The sequence below is a fragment of the Halichoerus grypus genome, chromosome 2, assembly GCF_964656455.1.
Source record: "Halichoerus grypus chromosome 2, mHalGry1.hap1.1, whole genome shotgun sequence".
NCBI classification, from domain to species: domain Eukaryota; kingdom Metazoa; phylum Chordata; class Mammalia; order Carnivora; family Phocidae; genus Halichoerus; species Halichoerus grypus.
The window spans coordinates 131,658,307-131,683,180 of NC_135713.1; the positions used below are offsets into that span (position 1 = coordinate 131,658,307).

At 34.5% G+C, this 24,874-nt stretch overlaps 1 long non-coding RNA gene across 1 annotated transcript in view; it reads left to right on the plus strand.

Moving 5' to 3' along the window:
* LOC144381147 (uncharacterized) overlaps positions 1–24,481 on the plus strand; it is a 398,096-nt gene extending 373,615 nt beyond the window's left edge. Inside the window, exon 11 of the long non-coding RNA XR_013445854.1 lies at positions 23,541–24,481. This is a non-coding gene — a long non-coding RNA (uncharacterized LOC144381147). The remainder of the gene's footprint in view (positions 1–23,540) is intronic.
* The last annotated feature ends 393 nt before the right edge of the window (positions 24,482–24,874 follow it).

The following is a 24,874-nucleotide window of genomic DNA, read 5'->3' on the forward strand; positions in this document are numbered from 1 at the left end:
ATAGTGAAATATTGGGGAGTAGGGATCAGAAATCTATTGTATTAAAAGAGGAAAATGTATCAGTTTAAGTTAAGAGTAAAATAATAACATATTACAGTAAATTCAGGAGAATATGCACAAGTTGGCAAAATACTATAGGGAAACAGAATAATGCGAGCAAATGAAATAGTGGTTTTATTATGAGCTGAGCAACTGTGGTCTAGGTAGTTTCACTTTGGAAGAAGACTGGGGCTGGATTTGGGAAAGAAAGAAGAGATCATCATGGGTTGTAGTCTGGATTAGAGGTAAAAGGGTCTGTAGCAAGCCTGACCACCTAAGAACTTGTTGGATACTGAAGTTCTTGTTTTTTTCCATGACTTGGTCAGGGCAAATAAGTGAGGACTTCGTGAATCACGTTTCCTCACATATAATGTCTAATACTTTCAGTCTGTACTTGAAAAATTGAGAGGGAGCAAGACAATCAGTAAAACATGAGGTAGGGGGAAGAATTGATAGTGTGACAAATAAAGGGTTTTAGGTAACTGTGCGAGAGTAACCACCATTGATTTCATTGAGAGTAACTGAAGGTTTTGGACAAAATCTTAAACACTATTGCCTTCAAGGCAGTAGAGAGCTATAAGGCAGTGAAAAATTAAAGGAATAAGACCTGAGAAAAGTCAGAAACCAACAGGGATGAGCCCAGTATTTGACTCATAAGACAAACTGAGAATTATAAAGGCACCATGTATATTGGATGTCATTGGGGCATTACTTGTAATAGCAAGAGTCCAAAGTATCTTAAAGGATAATCAGTGATTGAATGGACAGACAAAATAGATGGTTATATGATAGAGTACTGCACAGAGTGTACATAGAATTAAACAGATCTACATTTATCCGCATGGGTAGGATTTCCAAAATACAACAGTGAATAAAATGAGCAAGTACCGTGAAATGCATAGATTTATATATTTTTCAGGCATGCACAAATAATTAGATATATTTTTATGCATACATAAATGTTTAAGAAAGGAATAAAATAGTTGTTTAATATAGGTAAAATCCTACTTTAAGTCATTGCTTGCATTTACAGGAGCTAAAACCATAGTTAACAGATAGTCTAACAAAGAAAAAAGCCCATAAACTAACTACATACATACTACTACTCAACCTACTAAGTTTTCTACCTCTTTATGAACTCAGATATTATTTGGAAATAATAGCTTGCATAATAATTTGCTTTTTCAACTGGGTATAAATTATTTCCCCAAATATAATTTTATATCTGTTGGTAGGTATATAAGAATATAACAGTGAAAGGAAGCTTAGAAGGTATTAATTTATGGCATTAAATATCTTTGGCGGGTGTAAGGATGAGATTGGGGATAATAGATAAAAGAAATGCACACAAAAAAATTTGGGACCATATCTGTTCTGCTAATAATATTATGCCATTAACTGGAGGGTATTTTTGATTGAAATCTTGTGAATACTTCTAGTATGAAAAATATACTTTTCAACTCAATATGTTATTTAAAGTCTTATGTAAATGAAAAGGAGAGTTTTCAAAGGGGAAGAAGTAATGCACTATGTCAAATTGGTTTTTCAAGGGAAATAAATGAACAGAGTATGAATAGGCAAGAAAATTCTCAGGACCTCTATGTGATCTTCAATTCTGCAAAATCCCTAAAACAATAGCCTCGACAGCTGTCACCTGGGCACCTGTTAGTAAGCAAAATATTGATTAAAATGTTGATGATTAATCAGTAATCAGTGTAACTTTTAAACTCTTAGAAACATGGTGTAGTGCATACTTTAAACAGTGATTTAATTAGAACCTCCATTGGTGGAAATATCATATACTCTCATATTTTGTTGAGGTAGCTTGTGTAATAGACAAGCAATCTCAGGTAGTGGGTAGATTGAAAATTTCATCGTGAGAATATTTAATGTTTTCTTTCAGCATGGTTGCTTTTCACCAGTGAATTTCCCTGTATGCACTTGTTCTATGTCCACCACAGCTTACATTTGTTTGTCCTACTCTCTTTGGCTTTGTCTTTCCCAAAGCCTTTCTCATTCTTCAGTGTTCTCAGCCCATATTCATTATCATGTAACTTAGTATACTTGATCATTCTTTAATGTCATATTAGTATTTCCCCTGTTTCTCATAGTTCTTATACATTATGTTGTCATTTTTTGTTTCCTAAAAATGTGTCTGACTATGTAAATAAATACTCAAATAAGTGTGTAGTTGTTTCTTGGGTAATGTAACCTCTCAGAATCATGTTGAATAGAGTTAAGTCTTTTGCTCAGGTTACACGTAAGAAGTTGATGCATAAGAAAAAAAATCATCTATAATAAAAATTATTTCTGAAAATTTTCTTAAATCACCCACAAAATGCAGTATACCTGGTGTTTGTTTGGAATAGATTATTGCTTCGTCAGGTTAGTTTAATTTAGCCATTGAGTTAATTGGCTTAAATCTTATATTTTATATATGTGTGTATGTGCATGTACTTAATACATATACATATTTAATACATATAGACAGTATACATATTATATTCAGTATGTATATAAAAAGAATTACTCACTTTATGGGAGACACCCAAGAACTGAGGCCAACTGAAGAAAGAGCAGTCATGTTTCCTATCTAATACTCAGTCCTGTCAATGAGTGGAATATTTGGGAATCAAATACACTGTTTTTTCTCTCTGTGTGTGTCTCACTGATTGTGTTTTTGTCCTCCCCTTCTCCTGGATACATAAAAAAATGCACATATGTGCAATATAGGATGATTTACTGAAATGTATGAATCATTTTATGCATTGAGTTAATTCCAACACAGCAAGATTTCAACTTTGAGATTATAAAAATTTCAAATTCATGTTCATATGAGTACAGTGAATAAAACTTAGCTACATTATGATTCTGTCATCTCTGCGTTTTCAACATTTATACATGAGAATGTGAGCTTTTCATGTAATTTCAGGGTATTGACATTTGATGTGATCATTCAGAAATCACTTTCAAAAGAATCTTAGGAAAACATAGATTTTTTTTTTCTGGAGATTTTTTTCTATAGAATTAATTATATTTCTTCTATAATTATATATTTTGTAGAATTTGCCAATAAAACAATCTGTGTCTGAAAATGTGTCTTTTAGAAGGTTTTAAGCTATGACTTAAATTTCTTTAATAGTTACAGGACTACATAGGTTATCTGCTTCATTATGGGTGAATATTAATAATAGTTTGTGCTTTTTGAAGAATTGGACCATTATCTTAGTTGTCAGATTTATGGGCATAGGGTTAGTTGTTGGTAATATTTTCTTATTATCCCCTTAATATCTGTGAATTCTAAAGTAATATGCTGTCTTTCATTCCTGATAATTTTTGATTTCTCTCTCTCTTTTTTTGTGTCCAGCTAGAGATTTATCAATTTCATTGATCTTTTCAAAGCACGAGATTTTTGGTTTCATTTTTACTATTTTTGTTTTCAAATTTATTGATTGCTGCTTTTTATTATTTTTTGCCTTCTGCTTGATTTGGGTTTATTTTGATTTGACTTTCCTGGTTCCATTTATTTATTTATTTATAGTAACATATAGTGTATTATTTGTTTCAGGGGTACAGGTCTGTGATTAATCAGTCTTACACAATTCACAGTGCTCACCATTGTATGATTTTCCTGGTTTCTTAAAGTAGAAGCTTGAATTTTGAGTTGAGACCTTTCTTCCATTCTAATATTAGCATTAAATGTTATAAATTTCCCGTAAGTACTGCTTTAACTGTGTGTCACAAATTTTGCTATGTTGTATTTTCATTTCTCTTCACTTCAAAATACTTTCTAATTTATCTTGAAACTTCTTCTTTGACCATGGATTATTTAAAAATATATTATTTAATTTTTAGGTGTTTGGCTGTTTTCCTGTTGTTTTTCTGTTATTGATTTCTAGTTTAATTTAATTAGAGTAAAAGAACATATTTCACAGGATTTCAATTCTTTTAAATTGGTAAGGTTTCTCTTATAACTTAGGACAACAAGCCAAACGTTTGTTTCATGATTTATCTTGATGAATGTTCAGTGTGCCCTTGAAAAGAATGTTGTGTTCTGCACTGGTTGGGTATAGAGTTCTATAAATGTCAATTAGATACTGTTGGTGGGTGGTATTTTCTTTTCTTTTTTCTTTTATTTTTTTTAGAGAAGAAGAGAACACATGTGAGTGCATGCCCGACGGGGGAGGGGCAACAGAGGGAGAGGGAGAAAGAGAAACTTAAGTAGGCTCCAGGCCCAGCATGGAGCCCCACATGGGGCTCCATTTCACAACCCTAAGATCATGACCTGAGCTGAACTCAAGAGTTGGATGCTTAATTGACCGAGCCATCCAGGCACCCTGTTATTTTCTCAGTTCTTCTATATTAGTGTTGATTTTCTGTTTACTAATTGTGTTCAGTACTAAGAGAGGAGTTTTGAGGTCTCTGAATATGTTTGTGGATTTAGCTATTTCTCTTTTCAGTTCTGTCAGAATTTGCTTCATGTATTTGGAAACCGTTGTTAAATGTACCAACATTCTTTACTGAGAAATAGCATTTGCGTTTCAACAGTTCAAAAAGGAGGCTAATAACTAAGGGATTTATATTTTATTGCAGTACATTATATTACATATAAGATTTACTGAAGATGAAAAGCTTATAAGTTTTGGAAATACAGTTATAGAAATAACCTAATTATATAATCTGTGAAACAATCCAAATCTGAGCAAAGTCTGATCTCTTCTTATTATGTCATAATGAGGATTCGTATAAGATCTATCAAGAGTTACAAAGAAACAGCCTTAGCTAACTTTGCCACCTGGAGAAGATAATTACAGTTTAAGAAATGATTCTTTGCAAACTAGATTGTAAATGAGAATGTCATGAACTCAGCACTAAGTAGCTTGCTTTTCAAGTCTATTAGAAAAGATGACCTTTTTCCATTAAAAAAAATAAATATAAGGAACTTGGAAGTCATCACTTCATCCTAGTAATATGTAAAAAGCTGAACAGAATGAAAAATCAACAATTCTTTTCGGCTCCATAAGAGATGGGAGGATACAGGGCAAACAGCTGCCTCGAAGATTGGAGACAGACAAGCGAATACAGGGACTAATGGCTTACTAGAGCAGAGATTCGTGAGTAGGAACCAGTGCCAGTGTAGGAAAAATGGAACTGTATTTGATGAATTGCTGGAGGCTCAGTGCATAGTTTTTAACTATGAGAGTTAAAAACTGAAGGGGGATGCAGTCACGGGAGGCGCTCTTAGTATTCTAAGATGAACCTCTGGGAACAGTCCTTAATGTGTATATGCCCAACACCATAGTATCAAAGCACATGAGGTAAAAAGTAATACAAAGGCAAGGAGAAATAGATGTATTCACTGTAAGAGTTGGAGGCTTCAACAGTATCAGAAGTGGACAGATCTAGCAGGCAGAATATCAATAAGGATGTCGCTGAACTCAGTGATGGTGTTCAATCATGATGGTAATCAGTCTTGTGGATATGATTGACATCTATAGAACTACTTCATCCAACAATGACAGAATACATACGCTTCTCAAGCTCACATGGAACATTTACCAAAATGGACCACATCCTGGGCCATAAAACACACCTTAACACATTTAAAAGACCACCATAGGATTAAATAGAAATCAATAATAGATAACTGGAAAAATCTCCAAATACATGTAGATGAAACAACATGCCTCCAAATAACAGATGGGCCAAAGAAAAAATCTTAAGAGAAATTTAAAACTATTTTTAATTGAATGAAAATACATCTTATTCAAATTAGTGGGATACAGTGAAAGCAGTGTGTGGAAGAAAATGTATTGTGCTGAATGCATACATTAGAAAAGAGGAAGGATTTAAAATCTAAGTTTCCATCTTAGGTAACTGGAAAAAGGAGAGCAAATTAAATTCAAAGTAAGCAGAAGAAAAGAAACAACAACTGCAAATAATAATTGCAAATAACTGAAAACAGTTTGAATACCCTACCAGTTCATAAGGAAAATGGCAAACTTTTACTTGCTCTTATCTTTGCAAAATAAGATATATTTAAATATTTTATGTAGTTGCAATTTGTATTCTTTAAAAGTTAAATGTTTGTAGATATTTGCGTTTATGCTTAATTTGCCTGAGCTTGGAAAAGCCAAAGTAAAATAAACTTAAATCTGACTAGCAGCTTTTGTTTTTATTTTCATTATGCTGTATACTAGTTTTTTACATGAAATTTAACTTACCAAGAAATTGTATTTACACTGTACAAATGTCCAAAATTAATAAAGTTTTATCTGCAAATTATTAAATAGAAAGTATACATTTTTAATGCTCTAGATTTTAATTCCTTCTGTATATTAGGACTAATTTATGTTGTGGATTTAGAGTTTGGGAATCTCTCTTTTAAGTAAAAGATGTGGACGTGGAGGTGAATAAGACATTTTTCCATTAATATTGTGTTTGTAAAAAAATTTTCCTATTCTTTTTAAAAATGTGATGGCAGAGCATAAATGCTTTATTCAACATTCTGCATTGATTATAAATAAAATGATCATATCTAATATATCACAACCTTATACATCTTTGAAGGTTCAGCACAAATTATTTTCCTATGAAGTTTTTCTCATCTGCTATTGTTATGGGTATCAGTTAAAGCACATAAAAAACATGCACACAGAGAGCTGCCCATTGGAATCAGCCTGGGAGATACTTCCTCATGGAAATCCTTGGGCCCCTTCCGGATCTACTGAATCAAAATCTCTGGAGTACTGCAATGTTGAAAACCTACTGAAGCTATTCTGAAGCTCTCTGGTTAGGAGTCCCTCGTCTCCAGAAGCCCCTGACATGGCACATTTCACTGTCTTGGGTTTCACTTTGAGAGTCCCTACCAGGGCTTCTAAGAGGTTGGCACATTTGTCATCCTGGAAGAGGACTTCAGATTTCGCACTTCCCATCAGCATCTAATTTGAGAAAATACAATGTTAGCCAATGCAAAGTCTGTTTCTTGTCCTCATATATGGCAGATTTACATGAACTTTAAAAAACATCAAACTATAGGTTATCCAGGATTACAGTCTAACAGTTCACGCTCATAAATTCATTGTAATCTTTTGCCAGATCCAAACAGTGATGAAATAAATGCAATGTGCTGTATACCTCCTAACCTTAGGATTATCTGGACAAAGACCAGAAGAGAGCCAAGACCCATTTAGAAGAAGTGAGTGTATTACAGTGTTACTACTGTGGACCAATTCTCCGTCTACATTTTGATTTTTTAATGGTGGTATTGTTGAATTAATAAAAACAAATAAAAGAGAAAACATACACACAAACAGGGAAATAACATAAGTAAATCAGTAAACCAATTAATAAAGTACTAAAAGTGTGCAATGAAGGAATAAAATAGTAATTTATTGTTGCAAAATTATCTCATACTACGCTAAATTGCATTCAATTACAGAAATTCAACACACAAAAACCAGGCAGAAAGAGAAAAGAAAAAAAACTTACAAATCGTACCAAACATAATACTATTCAAACCAGAGTGTTCTACCCTTTTCTTACTTCATTAGATTTTATTTGGAAATTTTATAATCACTTGCATGATAATTTGTCTTTTCATTTGGGTATATATAAATTATTTCCCAAATATACTTTATGCTGCTTTTTCTTTAAATATTTTTATATGCTTCTTAATGATGGTATTTCTGTTTTTTTTCCAAGGTGTGTTAGTACTCTCTGTAACAGCAGGTGCCAATGTTTTTTTGTTAGAGAACACTTTCTTTTCTTTTTTTTTTTTTTTAAAGATTTTATTTATTTATTTGACAGAGACAGTGAGAGAGGGAACACAAGCAGGGGGAGTGGGAGAGGGAGAAGCAGGCTTCCCTCTAAGCAGGGAGCCCGATGCGGGGCTCGATCCCAGGACCCTGGGATCATGACCTGAGCTGAAGGCAGACAGCCACCCAGGCGCCCCTGGAGAACACTTTATTTTCAATAATTCCTTCAGAAGCACAAGAATAAAGTGAGGTCACATTTAAGATAATGTTTACTTGTGAATTTAACTTGAGATGCTAAGAGAGGATGAGCTTAAAACATTTAAAACTTTTAAGGAATATATATTTAGAAAGATAAGGTATGTTTTTAGGTAAGTTAATAAATTTTTCTGAGTTTGAATATATGGATATATTAATAGAAATCAAAACATGAAATTAAATTTCTTGGTCAAATCTCCAGAAATACCTTGACAGTTAAAATAATCTTGAATTCTTGGGGCGCCTGGGTGGCTCAGTTGGTTAAGCGTCTGCCTGAGCTGAATTATATCAGTAATTTTACTAAATGTTAATGTAGCACATGTATTAATGTATTCAACATGGGAGAGCTATTTTAATATCTATTAAAACAGACCTCAAGAAAAGTATTATTATAGATAATAACGGACAATTAAAATAATAAAATGATCAATACAGCAGGAATACAGAACTCTTAAAAGGACCTTAAAACACAGCTTCAGAATAGAAGAGACAGAATTAAAGGAGAAATAGATAAAATCACAATTACATTTCAATACCTCTTTTATCAGATCAAAAGATCAGTAAAGACAATTATCTAAAAAAAATACTATCAACCACCTTGACCTAAATGGCATTTAGAGAACACTACACTCAATAACTCCAGAATGTACTCATTTTTATTATACATAGTACATTGGCTAGAAAGTAACATATTCTGGGTTCTAAAGCAAGTACCAATTGTCATATGATTTAACATACTATAAATAAATCATTATTGAATATATAGGAAGGGAGGGAAGGAGGGAGAGAGCAAGGAAGAAAAGAAGGAAGGAAAGAGATGATTATACACAGATCATTTCTGATGTATTTGCCCTCCCCCTTTTTTTTTCACCCTAGCCTTTTCCAACCTCTCCACCCTTGTTTTTATTCTAAAATAATTGTTGAAAACAGCAGACTGCATGATGAGCACCGGGTAATGCATGGAATTGCTGAATAACTATATTGTACATCTGAAACTAATATTACACTGTATGTTAACTAACTGGAATTTAAATAAAAACGTGAAAAAAAAAAACAGCAGACTGCTGTGTCTTCCCCATTCTCATTGCTTTTTCTAGAAATAAAGACCCAAGATTTATAAATTTTGCAAATAGAACACCAGACCCTAGTCAGGCTATAATGTATTTGCCATGTCATTTTCAGATATTAAACTCTTCTATGGAGAACAAGATAAACAAATAACATGGGTGAAATGTACAAGGTCTACTAACAATAGTTACAAAATTGCTAACCTATAAAGACAGTTGGGCATAGAATATAGTCCATGTACGCTGCACACAGATAAAATTATGAAACAAATGAGAGCTAATGTGTACATATACAGAGATGAGAAGACTGCTTAAACCGTAAATATTCATAAATCATGGATCATATGGCTCCCAGTTGCCAGTAATGTGATCCCTAGTGTGACACTGTCACCCACTGGTGACACCCATTTTGGTCCCATGTGACCTCTGCCAGAGACATACAGATAAAATCCACAGCTGCTCAGCAAGTCGTCAGTGATCTACGGCTATTGGCCAGGCATACTTGCCCCTGTGTCTCTCTAATCGAACAAGCAAGTGATAGGTCAGAGGACCTTCTATCTGCTGAGTGCCCTTTCTAAACCTCAACTCCGCTTCTTGTAACTACACTGTCAGCAGAGCAGGCTGATGAGGCAGAAGGAGAGAGAAATGAGCATATGAACACTGTTTTAACACAGGATCAGGTAGTGTGTTCTTTGCATTCCAGATGCATCCCACTATATTTTTTTAAAGATTGTATTTATATATGTGAGAGAAAGAGAGCACAAGTGGGGGGTATGGGAGGGGGCAGAGGGAGAAGCAGACCCCCTCTGAGCAGGGAGCCTGACACTGGACTCGATCCCAGGACCCTGTGATCATGACCTGAGCCCAAGGCAGATGCTTTACTGACTGAGCCACCCAGGTGCCCTGCATCTCACTATTTTCAAAGTATAAACCAACACCAATATTTTGCTTCTTTCTGCATTTTGGAAATTGATTAAATAAACCATTTGATTTTAGCCTTTAATTTGGTCTATGGGTCTCTCCGTTCTGCAACCTCTGGGACAGCTTCTATAAATGCTACTGTTGCCAAAGATGATTTTCCACTGTGGCAGTATGTTTAGGTGACCAATTGCCTAAGGAAGTTAACAAACTCAAAGACTGTAGTTAAAGATGTGACTGGCAGCTGTTAATTAAATTTAGACTGAAAGGCTGAATATACTTTAAGCCCTGAGTCCTTAAGAATAAAATATATATTCACAGAGAAGCCTGGGGGGAAAAAAATCAAAGTTTAGTGACTTAAGCACACTGTGTCGATTTTAAAAGAGATCTCAGAATTTCTTAAGACGTTGAATGATTTTAAGTCATACCAAATAAACTAACAGCAGAAGAAACACACAGCCTAGCAACAACATCAACAAATGTTTTATGTTCTTTATGCAAAAACAAGTACTGGACAAAGCACTAAATTTGGTGGCAGAGAACCCTCAAGTCTGTGGTTCACTGATTTTAAATAATTAACTTGACCTGTTTTTCTGATTATCTCTCTTCTGCATAGAACTGTGGTCCAGATTAAACACTTGAAGCTTCTCAGATTACAATGATTCAAAGAACCAAAAATAACAGGATATATTACATTTTTTAAATGAATACATTTTTCCTCTAATATAAACTATTAGTCTAAAATACTGAGTAGTCTGTCAGGAGGTTGATTGTTTTTTGGTTAGAATATCTTTAATTTTTCATGATCCCAGGGTCCTGGGATTGAGCCCCACATGGGGTTCCCTGCTTTGTGGGAAGCCTGCTTCTCCGTCTCCCACTCCCCCTATTTGTGTTCCCTCTCTCGCTGTCTCTCTCTCTGTCAAATAAATAAATAAAATCTTTTTTTTTTAAAGAATATCTTTAATTTGTCCCATAAAATTTTGTAAGTCAACCATTCTTTCTCCTGATTGTGCACCAAGCCATATGGGAAAATTTCTCATAAAAAATACATGAATTTCATGCTAGAGGCTTTAAGTTTTATTTTTAATTAAATTGGCCAGCATTGAGATACCATATACATATAAGATTTTGATATATTGAGTCTCCAAATTGGTATAAAATTTGACAGAATTCATCATCTGGCATTATTAGAATAATACAATAAATGTAAATGGAGATAATCGGTTTGAGGGATTTTAAATAGTATTTTAAAATACCAGGTACATGAGGAAATTCTAACAAACCTGACTGAAGACCAAACCAGGCTAGATGTTACATATTTACTACCACTGAGTACAAAGAATGACTAAAACTCAGCCTAACCAAATGTTGCCAGGTAAAATTCCTTGATACAAACTGATGAAATGAGTAGATAAATATGATTGTTTATAGGCTGGCAATGATAAGACAGCGTACAAAACACCCAAGTTTCTGGGAGTCAGAAACTTGAGTTTCCACTAAGTAGGAATAATTTCAAGTATGTCTCTTCACCTGTCACTGGAGTGCTATTTTCTGAAGATCTTTCTGGCTAGTAGAGTCTTCTGTTACAATCACTCATTAATAATCATAAACCACCCTGCTGCTCTCCCCTTTTCCTCTTTCTCCCACAGCTCCCTTAAATCCAAAACTGGTGGCACTACAGGAGTCTTTATTGAAAGAATTTGGAGCTTTCAGAAAAATCTGTGGGTTTTGAATGAAAGAAAACAACTATAAAGAATAGCTTAAGGCAAAATGATATACCAGTGGGGACTGACTCCCAGGGAGGATGGGCTGATGCCTCTGTCCTAAAATCTCTTCTTGCATCTGTCTGAAATGGTCTCTTCATCCTGCTTTCTGAAATCTCATGTTTTGAAGAGTCTCAATTTCACTGTGGGCCAATGTGAATTTCATTGTTAGTCACTAACTTGGAATCCTAAAGTAGCCCAAATAGGCATTGTCACTGCAAATTCCAGACTCAATGTTGAAAGGTTTGGTAAACGTGAGACAGGTCATATATGCTTGCCCCACACCACTTTTTGCTTCTTAATACCACGATACACATGTAAATGAGAATTTGCTGAAGAGAGAGAATTCAAGTGAAATATAAATGTAGACAATTGAAAAATAATCTCCATTAGTGAAGAAAAAAAAGCATTAAAATGTTAAATATCTCACAGCAGGTCCCCTTGAGGGTACACACATTACAGACTTGGTCTTGTACTCATCTCAATAGCTCCTCCTTCAAATATCCATCACACAAACCACACTCCACCTAGGGAACACAACCCATTCATAACAATCCCCTACTCATGGAAATCCCATCCTTCCCCCTGCAACAACTCACCCTCCCAGTAATCCACAACACACAGCGATCCCAAATAATTCATATCCAATCAGGAAATCAGTCTACAATAACATGTACAAATGAAAGATTCCGTTGGGAGTAGGACTATCCTCCAATGAGAAACATCTGACTCAATAAACCAATCACTCCTTCCCTCTTGAGTTCTCTGTCTTTCCCTACAACCTCAAGAAAGTATATTTTTTCCCTCTAAGAAACAGTGCAAAAAGAGCAATCATTCACTGCCTAGGTTCATTCATTATGGAGAACAGCAGAAGTTTCTTTTTGTCACTTTCAACAATTCTGGGTCAAGGGTTGGGAGTGGGGATTCACTTCACTGTTTCCAATTACACATACTGAATTTATATGATTCCAGGATAACAGCATTTTTCCAGGATAAACAAAAACACCACCACATTAAATATACATGTTAATAATAAGATGCATTAAAACTCCAAAGGTTAAAATGGGAAACAAATGTGCATCCTAGAATAGAGTTTTTCAAGTATTACACATATAGATATATAGTTGCTAAAAATTCTTAGGCAATCAAATTTTATACACCTGGCCCCAGAATTTGTCTTTTTTATCCTCAGAAGACACTCAAGGGAAACTTGAAGTGCATTCAACATAATTATCTAAGCCTCCCAGCTTTCCAAGCACCTGGAGAATGCTATTGAAGGCAGAGACTTTGGCTTTATCAAAACCTCATGTTAACACATCCAACATGGGAAATTTATTTTCATTTTCCATAGAATCGGCCCTTACAGACCCATCACTGAAGTGCTATTTCAAACATCAGAGCAAGGAAGAAAGCTGCCCCCATACCACCTCAGTCCCTGCCAATTTTAAGAAACCCTGGGACCATGAGTGTTGCTGGTGGACTGCATTGTTCCACCCCGTGAATCCCAGCTTGCTAGATGCACACCGACTTCATCATAGAGATGGCAGCTTGATTTGTTTGAACACTGGTCTCTATACTGTCCTCAGTTTATTCTTCTTTCATAAGGCTTTTACTCTCTCCCTCTGTCCAAGTTCTGTTTTGTTTTTTTTTAACTTTGGGGCACACTTGAATTACTCTAGCCATCCCACCTTGAGGGCCCCCACCCTGTATTCCATACCTTTAACAACACAATCATTGTAGAATCTTAGCTACTGCCTCCTGTTCAACAATGGTTTATAAAGCACTCAAGATGGGCACCTGGGTGCTTTAGTTGGTTGAGCATCAATTCTTGGTTTTGGCTGGGTCATGATCTCAGGGTCATGGGATCCAGCCCCGGGTGGAGCTTCGCTCAATGCAGAGTCTGCTGGAGATTCTCTCTCTCCCTCCACATATGCTCTCCCCTCTCCCCCCTGCCCCCATGCACATTCATACTCTCTAAATAAATAAATAAATAAATAAATAAATAAAATCTTATAAAGCACCCAAGAACCACTGGAAGTGCTGCTCAGTTATCTACTATCATTTCATATCATAGTTCCATTGCTTCTTTGTGTGTATTTGTGTGTTTAAAATAAGCTTATTACCGGGGATTAACATAACAATAAAAAATTTAAAGAAAATTATTTAAAAAATAAAAAAATAAAATAAATTAAAAAAATAAAATAAAATAAGCTTATTACCACCCTAACCGAGAAGTCCTCCCAATGCTCATACTTCTCAAACTCTCTGAAAACAAATTAAGAAAAAATAATCAAGACCACGAAAGGCAATGCTAATGCTTGGGGACCCAGAATCTGGATGAAGATAAAAGTCAAGAGTTTATAATTAAAAGTGAAATTGGCTCCCTTACCTGCCAAGTAAAACCAAAAATAACAAAGGAAGTCTACATTTTATTAGCCATCTCAGCACCTATGGGGGTGCAACCACTCTCCCTCCAAAAATCTGTTTTTTTCTTCTGAATTGAAAAAAGAAAGAGGGAAGACTTCCTATGATATTGATTGAGCCTTCCATTCAGGGAAGGGTTCATCACCTGTTGCTCAGCATTTAGCACTGTTAACACTGGCATGACAGCTAACATCATGATCATGATCTCTTTCTCAACATACATGAAAGTACTCCAATTCCTGCTTGTTCTTTCAGATTTCTTTCACATAGACTACTATTCATGAATATTTGGTTTCCTTTTTCTGGCTTTGTGTGCGCTCTCACTTTCTCTTTCTCTCTCTCTCTCTCTCTCTCTCTCTCGGTAAAGACTTATTTATTTTAGAGAAAGAAGGAGAGCACACAGTGGGCCAGGGGCAGAGGGAGGAGACTCAGACTCCTACCTGAGCAGGGACCCCAACGTGGGGCTCAATCTCATGACCCTGAGATCACGACCTGAGCCAAAAATCAAGAGTTAGACACTCAACCGACTGAGCCACCCAGGCACCTCTCTCTCTCTCTTAAGCATATTTCCTAATTCTTTTGGGGGTTCATCTTTACCAATACAACCATGCCAGCAATGAGAAAGTTCTTAGTGTTAAACCTTTACTTATTGCCATATCCAAATATATGGCATCTACATAGCAAGACTGAACATTTGAATTTCCTGTTTTTATCCAGATATTTGGACACTGTGTAGATATAATTTTTACTCCCTGAAGAAGCTATGTAAGAATAATGTTTATGTACATATATGGAATTTAAGGTAACTATCATTTGGGGGGATATCTGTTTCTGTCATAGCACATTTTTCTATAAAGTAGGTGGCAGAAGATATATTGATTCTCTTTGCATAAAAGTAGTTCATCAGTAAACATATAAAATTTATATTTGTTAGTGATACATATCCTTTATTCACAAAGAGAAACTGATTTTGAAATGGTAAATGAGTTTGGTCCAAATAATAACCCTTTAAATCCACTGAAAACTAATAATTCCAAAACTGTGATCTGATTTCAGCAAACATACTAAAAAAAAAAAAATTAACTAAAATACACATAAATTTCAGTTTTTATAAAGGCAACTTACTCCTGAGAAGTTGGTCAGCTAGATATGCAATGAAAACACAATAAATAACAATGGGAACATGCTGAACTTTTTTCTCTATGAAAAGACTGAAGCTGCTTAATTTTGCACAGTGGAAAAGTGGTACTGATGTACACTATAAAAATTTTCAGAAAAAAGTCATCAACATTAAGTTAATCCTACCACTTCACATGAAATGTAGAAACTTAGCACCCATTTAGTATCCTTATTCTGCAGACATTACATGTATCTGTGTACCTGTAAAACCTATAAGACAATGTTACAATTTTTCCTCATCACTCATGCATTTAAAAAGAAATATGGGGAAAAAGAAGGTTTTATGTTTATGTGAATATTTATAATTTCTGATGCTGTTCATCCCTTCCTTATGATCTGAGTTTCCCTCTGGTATAATTTTACTTTCACCTGAATAACTTCTTTTAGTATTTCATATAGTACAAGTCTTCTGACAAACACGTTCACTTAGTTTTCTTTATTCTGAAATGTCCTTATTTAAAAAAAAAATTGTTTCACTTGAAATAGAATTCTGAATTGATAGTTCTGTCTTTTAGCATTTTATGGATGATTTTCCACTATCATCTGGCCTTATCTGCTTCTAATGAGGTGAGTGGTTTTTGAATCATTGTTCCCTGTATGTAATGTGTTGTTTTTCTTTGGCTGCTTATAAGATTTTACCTTTAGGGGCGCCTGGGTGGCTCAGTCAGTTAAGTGTCTGCCTTCGGCTCAGGTCACGATCCCAGGGTCCTGGGATCGAGCCCCGCATCGGGCTCCCTGCTCAGCGGGGAGCCTGCTTCTCCTTCTCTCTCTGCCTGCCACTGTGCCTACTTGTGTTCTCTCTCTCTGTCAAATAAATAAATAAAATCTTAAAAAAAAAAAAAAAAGATTTTACCTTTATCTTTGTTTTCAGCAGTTTAACTGTGATGCACCATTTATTCTGCATGGAGTTTGTTAAGCATCTTTTGTATATGCACAACTTTCTCCAAATTGGGGAAAAATTTACCCAACAGTTTTTCAAAAAAATTTTTTTATTGTATTTTTCAGTTGCAGAATTTTCATTTAGATCTTATTATGTAGTTTTTACCTCTCTGCTGTGATTTTGTATCTTTTATAAATTGCAAACATATTTTCTTTTACATCATTGAGCAAAGTTATAAATAGCTGGCTTAAATTCTTGTCTGCTGTTTCTAATATCTTGGTCATCTTTAGAGGGGTTTTAAATAATTGTCCTTTTATTAAGAATTGGCCCAATGTTGCTGTTGCTTTGTGTATTTAGTCTTTTGGATTATTTTTCCTGGACATTTTAAATGTTATGTTGTAGAAATTCTGCATTCTTTTATATCCCTCTGAAGAATGTTGGTTTTTAGTTTGCTAGTTTGTTTTAGGAGGCAATTATCTTGGTCAGACAAAAACTGTAAACTTTCTCTGGGGCTGCAGCTGAAATATCAGTTCATCTCTTTTCGCTTTAACTGCATCATTTTGTGTCTGCCACACGCTGTGTATATCAAGGATCAGTTAGAGATTTGGGCAGAGTTTATATAAAACAATTTAGGGCTCTCCCTCTTTGACTCTCTTTTTCTATGGTATCCTCCCCGCTCACATTCCAGAGACTGTAGTTGACTCACACTCTGTTCTCTGAAAGACTGCATGTTTTCTATTGGGATTTTATGCACCATACATAGCATCAACTATATCCTGCCTTTAGTGTAAAAGTCTTAAAAACAGGGTGGCTCAGTCATTAGGCGTCTGCCTTTGGCTCAGGTCATGATCCCAGGGTCCTGGGATTGAGCCCCGCATCGGGCTCCCTGCTCAGTGGGAAGCCTGCTTCTCCCTCTCTCACTCCCTCTGCTTGTTGTTCCCTCTCTCACTATATCTCTCTGTCAAATAATAAATAAAATCTTAAAAAAAAAAGTCTTAAAAACAGGAAACTCATACCAAGCTGTACCTTTTTCCAAGTTTTGACTTCTGTTTAGAATTTGATTTTTTTTCACTCTCTAATGCTTTCAGGAAACTGTTTTTTGATGTTTTCTAGGATTTACAATGGTTCTCTCTTTGAGAATAAGTTTGGTAGAAATACAGCTATAGTGGAATTAATACTTGAGATTTTACACCTTGTCCTTCTGGATATTTTTTCTAACCCCAAGGAAAAGTCCTACTGAAAACTAAAATATTTTTGTTAATTATAGATTCTGAAGTATAAAGCTACAAATGTTATAAATATGTTATCCTTTCATTATCACTGAATGAAGGCAAGTGTATTCAACCTTAGATAAATAAAACTAATGATACAATCAACATAAATTAGGAGATGGAATGGGAGGAGCAAAGATATGGAGGTTCTGTAGAAACATAATATCCTCATATTACAAAACTAAACACCTACAATGGGACATTCAAGCAATCTGAAGAAGAAATCAGTTGGCTTCAAATAGACCGCCTTCTAATTGAATGGAAAGGTTGCCATAAAATTAGGATGCTGAATGATGTTAATGATAAAGAAAAAGAGGATTGGATTTTTTTTCTTCTTTCAACAAGAAAAAAGAAAGGCAATCATAAAATTCATGGGAAAAAACTCATATAATCTTTTTTTATATGGAGCTCCTCAAAATATGGTTTCATTTTGAGAAATTTATGGGACGTGAGGAATGTCGAAAACATTTTTCTGTGTACTAGGAACATTTTCATTTGAATAGAACAGTTGTGATATTTAACCTACAGACAAATTAATTCCTAGCTTATTATCTGATTTTTGTGTGTATATGATATTTATATAGTCCTAATAACATAAACACTGGGTGTTTTCAACTTTTAGAATCAAACTATAACTTTTTATAGTGGAATTTTTATTTATGGTTATAAATAAGTTCTTAACTTTTGCAATGTATTAATAGATGAAAAAAGATGTAAAGAGAAAGAGGAAGGGAGAGTAGGAGGCAAGATAAGAATGTTTGTATCTTTATGGGACACCTGGGTGGCACAATTGGTTGAGTGACCAACCCCTGGTTTTGGCTTCGGTGGTAATCTCAGGGTTGTCATGAGATTGAGCCCTGTGTCGGCTCTGCACTCAATGCAAAGTCCACTTGGGAGTCTCTCTCCCTCTGCCCTTATTTCCCCCACCCCCTGCCCCTGCTTTCTTTCTCTCTAAAAAAAGCAAGCAAGCAAGCTTGTATCTTTATATAATATGAGGATTAAGGGATACTTAAGACAACTTTCAAAAGTTAATGCAGTGATAAACTGAGATTAACATATTTATATGTACTAAATAATCATTAGACAAACAAAAGAGTAACTCACCAAAATTATCATAGGAAACATGAGATGTTGTAATCTCATACTTATCTTTCAATGCGGAGATTCAGTTTATAATATCTCAAATTTGTCAGGTAATAGAATCATAACAATACTTGTCAGAAATGTATCCAAGAGCAGCTAAAATTCTGAAAAAGTTAAAAGTACTCATATTTAGAAAGTGGGACTTGAGATATGAAGGGTATTGCTTGACATTGGGCCTTTACCTTATGAGCACTTAAGTTTTATTTTGTTTTTTAAAAATCTGTTCCTGTTAAAAAATGAGGAAAGGAGTGGTTTAAAATTCTGTAAGGAAATGATAATGTAAATACGACTGCAAATACTACTCTTAGTTTATAGTAGTTGACCAGCATTTGCCACAAAGTTCCCCATGCATTTATCACATCTGATTTTTTTTTTTTCCAGAAAATTCTCAGCATAAATTTCATATAGATACTGCTTTTGGGAGAATCACAGCACAGAAAGCAGCCAAATGGGATTTAAATCACATAACGTAAATTTCTTTTTTCTCTTTCCATTGTGTTTTATATCCACTAGTTATATTTCCATACCTAGTGAAATTTAGCAGGATTTGGGAATCAGACAAACCTGTTATTTAATCTTGGTTCAACTAATTATTAGTTGTTTTTTAGATAGTTTTTCTAATTTTAATATTCCCATTTATCAAAACGGGTCTCTTGTATTATTTATCAGTATTAACCAGAATAACATATGTATAGTGTTTGGCAGAATGTAAATCCATATATTTTACATTATTTCTTCTGTACCTCTCTAATTCTTTTCTTCTAAACATTTTTTTTTCCTCCAAAGAAGCAGAGATTAGTTTTATTTGACACAATATACTGGCCATAGAAAATATTTTAATATTGCTAGTATTTCTAGGCTTAGTTGACATTTCTGACATAAAAGTATATGATTCAAAGAAATGAATGATCTGAAGCAAATCATTATGCTAACTTATACTCTAATTTCTTTCAGTATCAATTACTAGTCTGTGCTTTAGTGGAATTACTCTGTCTTTATGTTTCAGTCATCTTAATGAAGTTTCAACTTTATAATTATATAGGTTTGTATTTGGGAGCAAATGCAATCATAAAACAGTTCTGTGTTTAAATATAAGTAGAAAAATTGCAAAAAATATTTTGAAATTTCCACCATTGTATTTGATGGTGTATGTCTTTTTTGGTCTAGTGAGTTTTTAAAGGGTTTCTTCTAAATATTATTTGTAATTCATTAACATAAGTAGTTGGGATAACACAACTACTTTTCTGAAAGTAAGGGTTTTAAAAAATATTTAGTTCTCTTGATGCAGTTTCCTTTTTTTTCCCCAATTATCATTTTCGTGTATGTTTCCTTAGAATGAACATGACAACATGTCAAGTGCTTTGACTTCAGATTTGGTGTAGGCAGGCTGAAGAAGAATAGTTCACTAAGCTCTCCTAAGAAGCTCTTAAAATGGCTTACCCAATTAGGAGGCACACAAAAAAGAGGGGACTTTTAGATCCAAAGCAGAAATTTATCTTTTAGTGTTAACCATGTACTGGTTTATCATTTAAATAGAGTAAGATCATTGGTACCCAATATATTAATAATTAAAAGCATTACATTGTAGCATGTTGCTCCATCTTGAGTCATTTAGAACGAAAAAGATACAAAAATATCCTATTTTTGTAGGTTATAGGTAACTATGCTTCATAAAATAATTAAAATATTAACACATAATTCCAACCTTATTCTTTGTTTCCCCCATCCCCCTGTTGGAGCTTGATGACCTTTTGATTAAATGGATACTTGTTTAGTCAAGGTAGGATAAATCCTAGTCACTAAAATTGATTGTGGTAAATCAGAGGCAGCTAGCAAACTCAAAGCTTCAAATGACATTGATCTCTGCTCACCCTTTTGTCTATTTGACCATGAAATTGGAAGTGGTTGACTTTTCCAGCTATGAGCATTGACATACAAACACTTTTTTTTTTTTTTTTAAGAACTAAGGATCCATTTAAATCTTATATTTCCAGTTCAAGTCAAAGAACTGTTTCCCTTGTGGTATTAGGAGTAGGCATAAAGAAACACTTGAATAGAGTTAAAAGTAATCCAGGAAAACTTAGTTTTCAAACTTGATTCATCCAAATTTTCATTGATGATGAAAATTATCTTTGGAAAGAAAATATACAGATAGTCAAATCTTGACATATTTTTGTGATACAGTGCACCTTTGTAGTCCAAGTAAGCCATTTCCGTAAAGTTAATGATAGTCCTATATATGTACACTTTGAATAAAGTAACATCGTTTTCTAAAGTTATAAAGAGATTTTTGCTGAATAACAGCAAAGTAATTATAAATAATTTTTTAATAATTTGAATTTGAGGTGAATTCACTAGTTCCCTATTCCTAGAGATGTTCGCGACTAGCTCCTTCTTGCCTTAATTCAAATAAGGAAAACGAAGATTTGTGGGTGATACAGAGCTCTCCTCTCTGGAGAATTTGAAAAGAAGAAGATTGGGGCTCAGAGATGGTAGTCATGGAAGGAAGCATAGGTTAGGCACAGGAATAAAAGGGGAAAGTACTGCAAGCTATATGCCCAACAATCAGGTTCCAGCCACCCCGTCTCTGCCCTATGAATGAAAACACTTTGACTTTTATCTACTGAGCAAGATACTGGAAATTTTCCTCTAAAGAAAATAAATCTTAGAGAAAAACCAACTCCTAGTGTTGACATTTTTTTTTAAAAAAAGATTTTATTTATTTATTTGACAGAGAGAGCACAAGTAGGGGGAGTGGCAGGCAGAGGGAGAGGGAGAAGGAGGTGAGAGGGGGGCTTCACAGGGAGCCTGATGCGGGGCTAGATCCCAGGACTCCAGGATCATGACCTGAGCTGAAGGCAGATGCTTAACTGGCTAAGCCACCCACGCACCCAGTGGGCTTTTATTTTTAATTGTACTTTTAAATTATGAAATTTATCTGGCATTGTATAATTTTGAAATATTTGTGTGTGATGTATGACCTATATAGATAACACATTGGAGAGTTTTTATTTTAATTTAAGTTTATAGAACATTGGGTGTTGTTTGCTAGTAAAGGTGTTACTAAGTCTTTAGTCTGTTAACTGGAACTGACTCTATAGTTGTATGTCATGGTATCTTTCAAGTGGTGTTACATCAGCCATTTCTAATAAAATACAATACCCCAAAGTCAAATCTCAAACTCTTACAGTTTATGGTAAAGCAAATTCTCTTGAGTTTCAATAATGGTGATAATGTTAGAAAGGCTATTGTGTGACATATTTAAAGAGCGTTATATTTTATGCCATTAGGTAGAGGACATTTGCAAAAATAGTAGTACCTAAGTTAGTTTTAGCATTCATGATCTTAGGTGAACTGCATAGGTGATACATTTTTTTCCTTATCCTTTTGGTTCTTCTTTTTAATCTGATTTTCAGATAGATTTGTGTCTCATTGTATTCTAAATATAATGTAATTCAAAAGATGTCTAGTGGTTGATAACCAGGCATACATTAAAAGATTGGAAGCATTAAGCAGTGTGAATGTGCATATTCATAATAGCTGTCTAACTAATGTTTTTTTCCCTTCACTACACTAAGGCATTCTGTATATTTTCCATCCAACTGAAATATTATAAATCACTTTTTAATATCTTTTTATCTGAACAAGAAAAAAATCATTTGTATTACAGACATGTAAATTTAACTTAAAACTACGAAACCTAGTTTGAGGCTTGATACTGTGGCCATAAATCATATACAATAACATTGTAAATGAGATAACTGTAACATTATATTCTCTGGGCAAGGTTAATAGATTCAGTTCAAGTCTAGCAAGAAATTGTAGCTGACATTTCCCATTTCTTTCAGAAAAGCCTTTATAAATCCTCAACTTCTAAATTGGACTGGATTAGGTCCCAGTGGAGAAAATCCTAGATTTAGTGTTTTTAATTTCCTAAGTTACTGCGTAGGAACCAACTTTATAACTTAGTCAAATATGGCTTAGGGACTCTGTCAGGTTATTTTTATTATTTTCATCCGTTTCCAATAATAAAACTAATTGCGTTAATAATAACAAAGGAAAAACAATAGTAAAGGTAATAGTAGTCTAAAGTTTTAAAAAGCCTGTCAATTTGGTTAACTTGGGTTAACAATGGAAAGAAATATAAATAAGTGTTTTATGCAAGTCTTCTCTGGGTGACTAAACAAAACACAGCCGGTCTCCTGCTTCCATTTTCCACTCACAGCTCTCTGCCTTGGTAACAGAATACTGACTTCCTACCGTGCCCTGTTTCTTGATGCTGCCAGACTGTCCTCTGAGACCTGGCACAGTGGGGGACCTTAATCTCTTTCTACTGTGGTAAAAGCAGTGTCTGTCTGCACCATGATACCTGGAGTCCCAGAAAGCTCAGCTGCCTAATGTAGCCTGTGCAAGGATAGTTTTTCCAGGTGCCATGTTGTCATTGGACATTGGTTATAAGACCTTCAAGACATTGTTTCCTGATACAGGTAGACATTGGATGATCTGCAAAGTGGGGAGATTGCTGTGTAGGAGAATTCCCCACAAGGCGATGGTTCTCCTGTTCATTTGTCAGGACCCTAATTGCCTTTTTTATCCCCAGAGGCCAAGATGATATAAATGGTCTCTTTCCTGCTGAAAGTTTCTGTGGATTAGATTTTACCCCACACATCTTTGTTGGATTATTCTTTTTCGAATTCCATCTCCTCAATTCCGTTTTGCTTCTAAATCCTGTCACGCCTCCTTGTCCTTTGAGGACAGCAGCATGCTTTTCTGACTGTCCTTCTGAGCTTTCTCAGAAATTTATTTATACAAATTTTTGTCCTCTTTCTGTTTTCTACTTACAGACTCATCTCCCGTCTTTATCCCTCTTCTTCTCCATAACTTGGATACTCATCAAACCCAAGTGCAACCACTCGCTATGCTGTGAGGAGTGCATATGATTAATACATGGCTTAAAAGCCAGTTGAAAAGTCACCTGATGCCTTGGACTTGCTGTGGTGAATTCCTTTCTACATTGACTTTCTGTTATTTTGAATTTCCTATAGACTTACAACAATACTATATATCCCACTTAAGTTCCTTTCAGAAGTGTTCTGGTGATTCCTTGAAGGTTATTCATACTTCCTCAATTGGACTTACACTTCAGGTTAAGAATAATACCTTTTTACCTCTTTCACATTCCCTGAAGATGCCACAGAATTCCAGGTGTATAGTAACTGATAGTTGAATTTGTTATTTTTTTTTTTTTTTCAGAAGATTATAAGCCCTCTTCTTAAAGACTTAGTTGTTCTGGACATATTTCTACTAGAATATCTTTTCCCCTTGTGCTACAACCATGTTGTGTGTTAATATGATAAATATTTCGTTTCTTATATAACTGAATTACTGTTAAACTGCTTGAAACACTATTATTCTTCTAGGGTGGTTTTGGAATCAGAGTGGTGCTATATTTGAACATCCTTGCCTCCTTTACAAGCACTAATCATCTCTTTGAGATGCACCTCCAATTCTGTGCTTAAAGAAATGTGCATTCTCTCAGTATTTTGTGCTCTTTATAGTATTGTGTGTTCTCTTGTATTTGGAAACCCAAACACTGCCTGCTTTAAATTTGCAGCTTCTAAAAGGTAGAGATTATTTAGTTACAACTTTTTCCATTTTAGCAATGCAAATAACACATATAATAGTTGTGGGTATTTAATGTTTAAATCTCTGATGCATGGATTCCTATATTGTAATTAGATGCAACATGATGCCCTGAGGCTCTTGGCACTTACTCTCTTAAAAAGATTGGCTAGGAATGAAGGGTGATATTAACATTTGCCTTATGAAATAAAATGATACCATCCATCTTTCAAATATTAGGTTCATAAAGTGAAGAGGATCATATCTCTGATGATACAAATTATTCCTCACAAGAATAACTGTTTTTAGGCTTATAATTTCTAAATCCTTATCATAGAATAATTTGTCAAACATTAAAAAGATCTCATATGATTGGCAGACATATCTGTTAGGCTCTGTTTTTAAATATTATTTGTTAGTTCAACGAAAGGGTAAGCTTTCTGTAATTTTTTTTTTACTTTTGTATTGTTACGTTAATCACCATACATTACATCATTAGTTTTTGATGTAGTGTTCCATGATTCATTGTTTGTGCATAACACCCAGTGCTCCATGC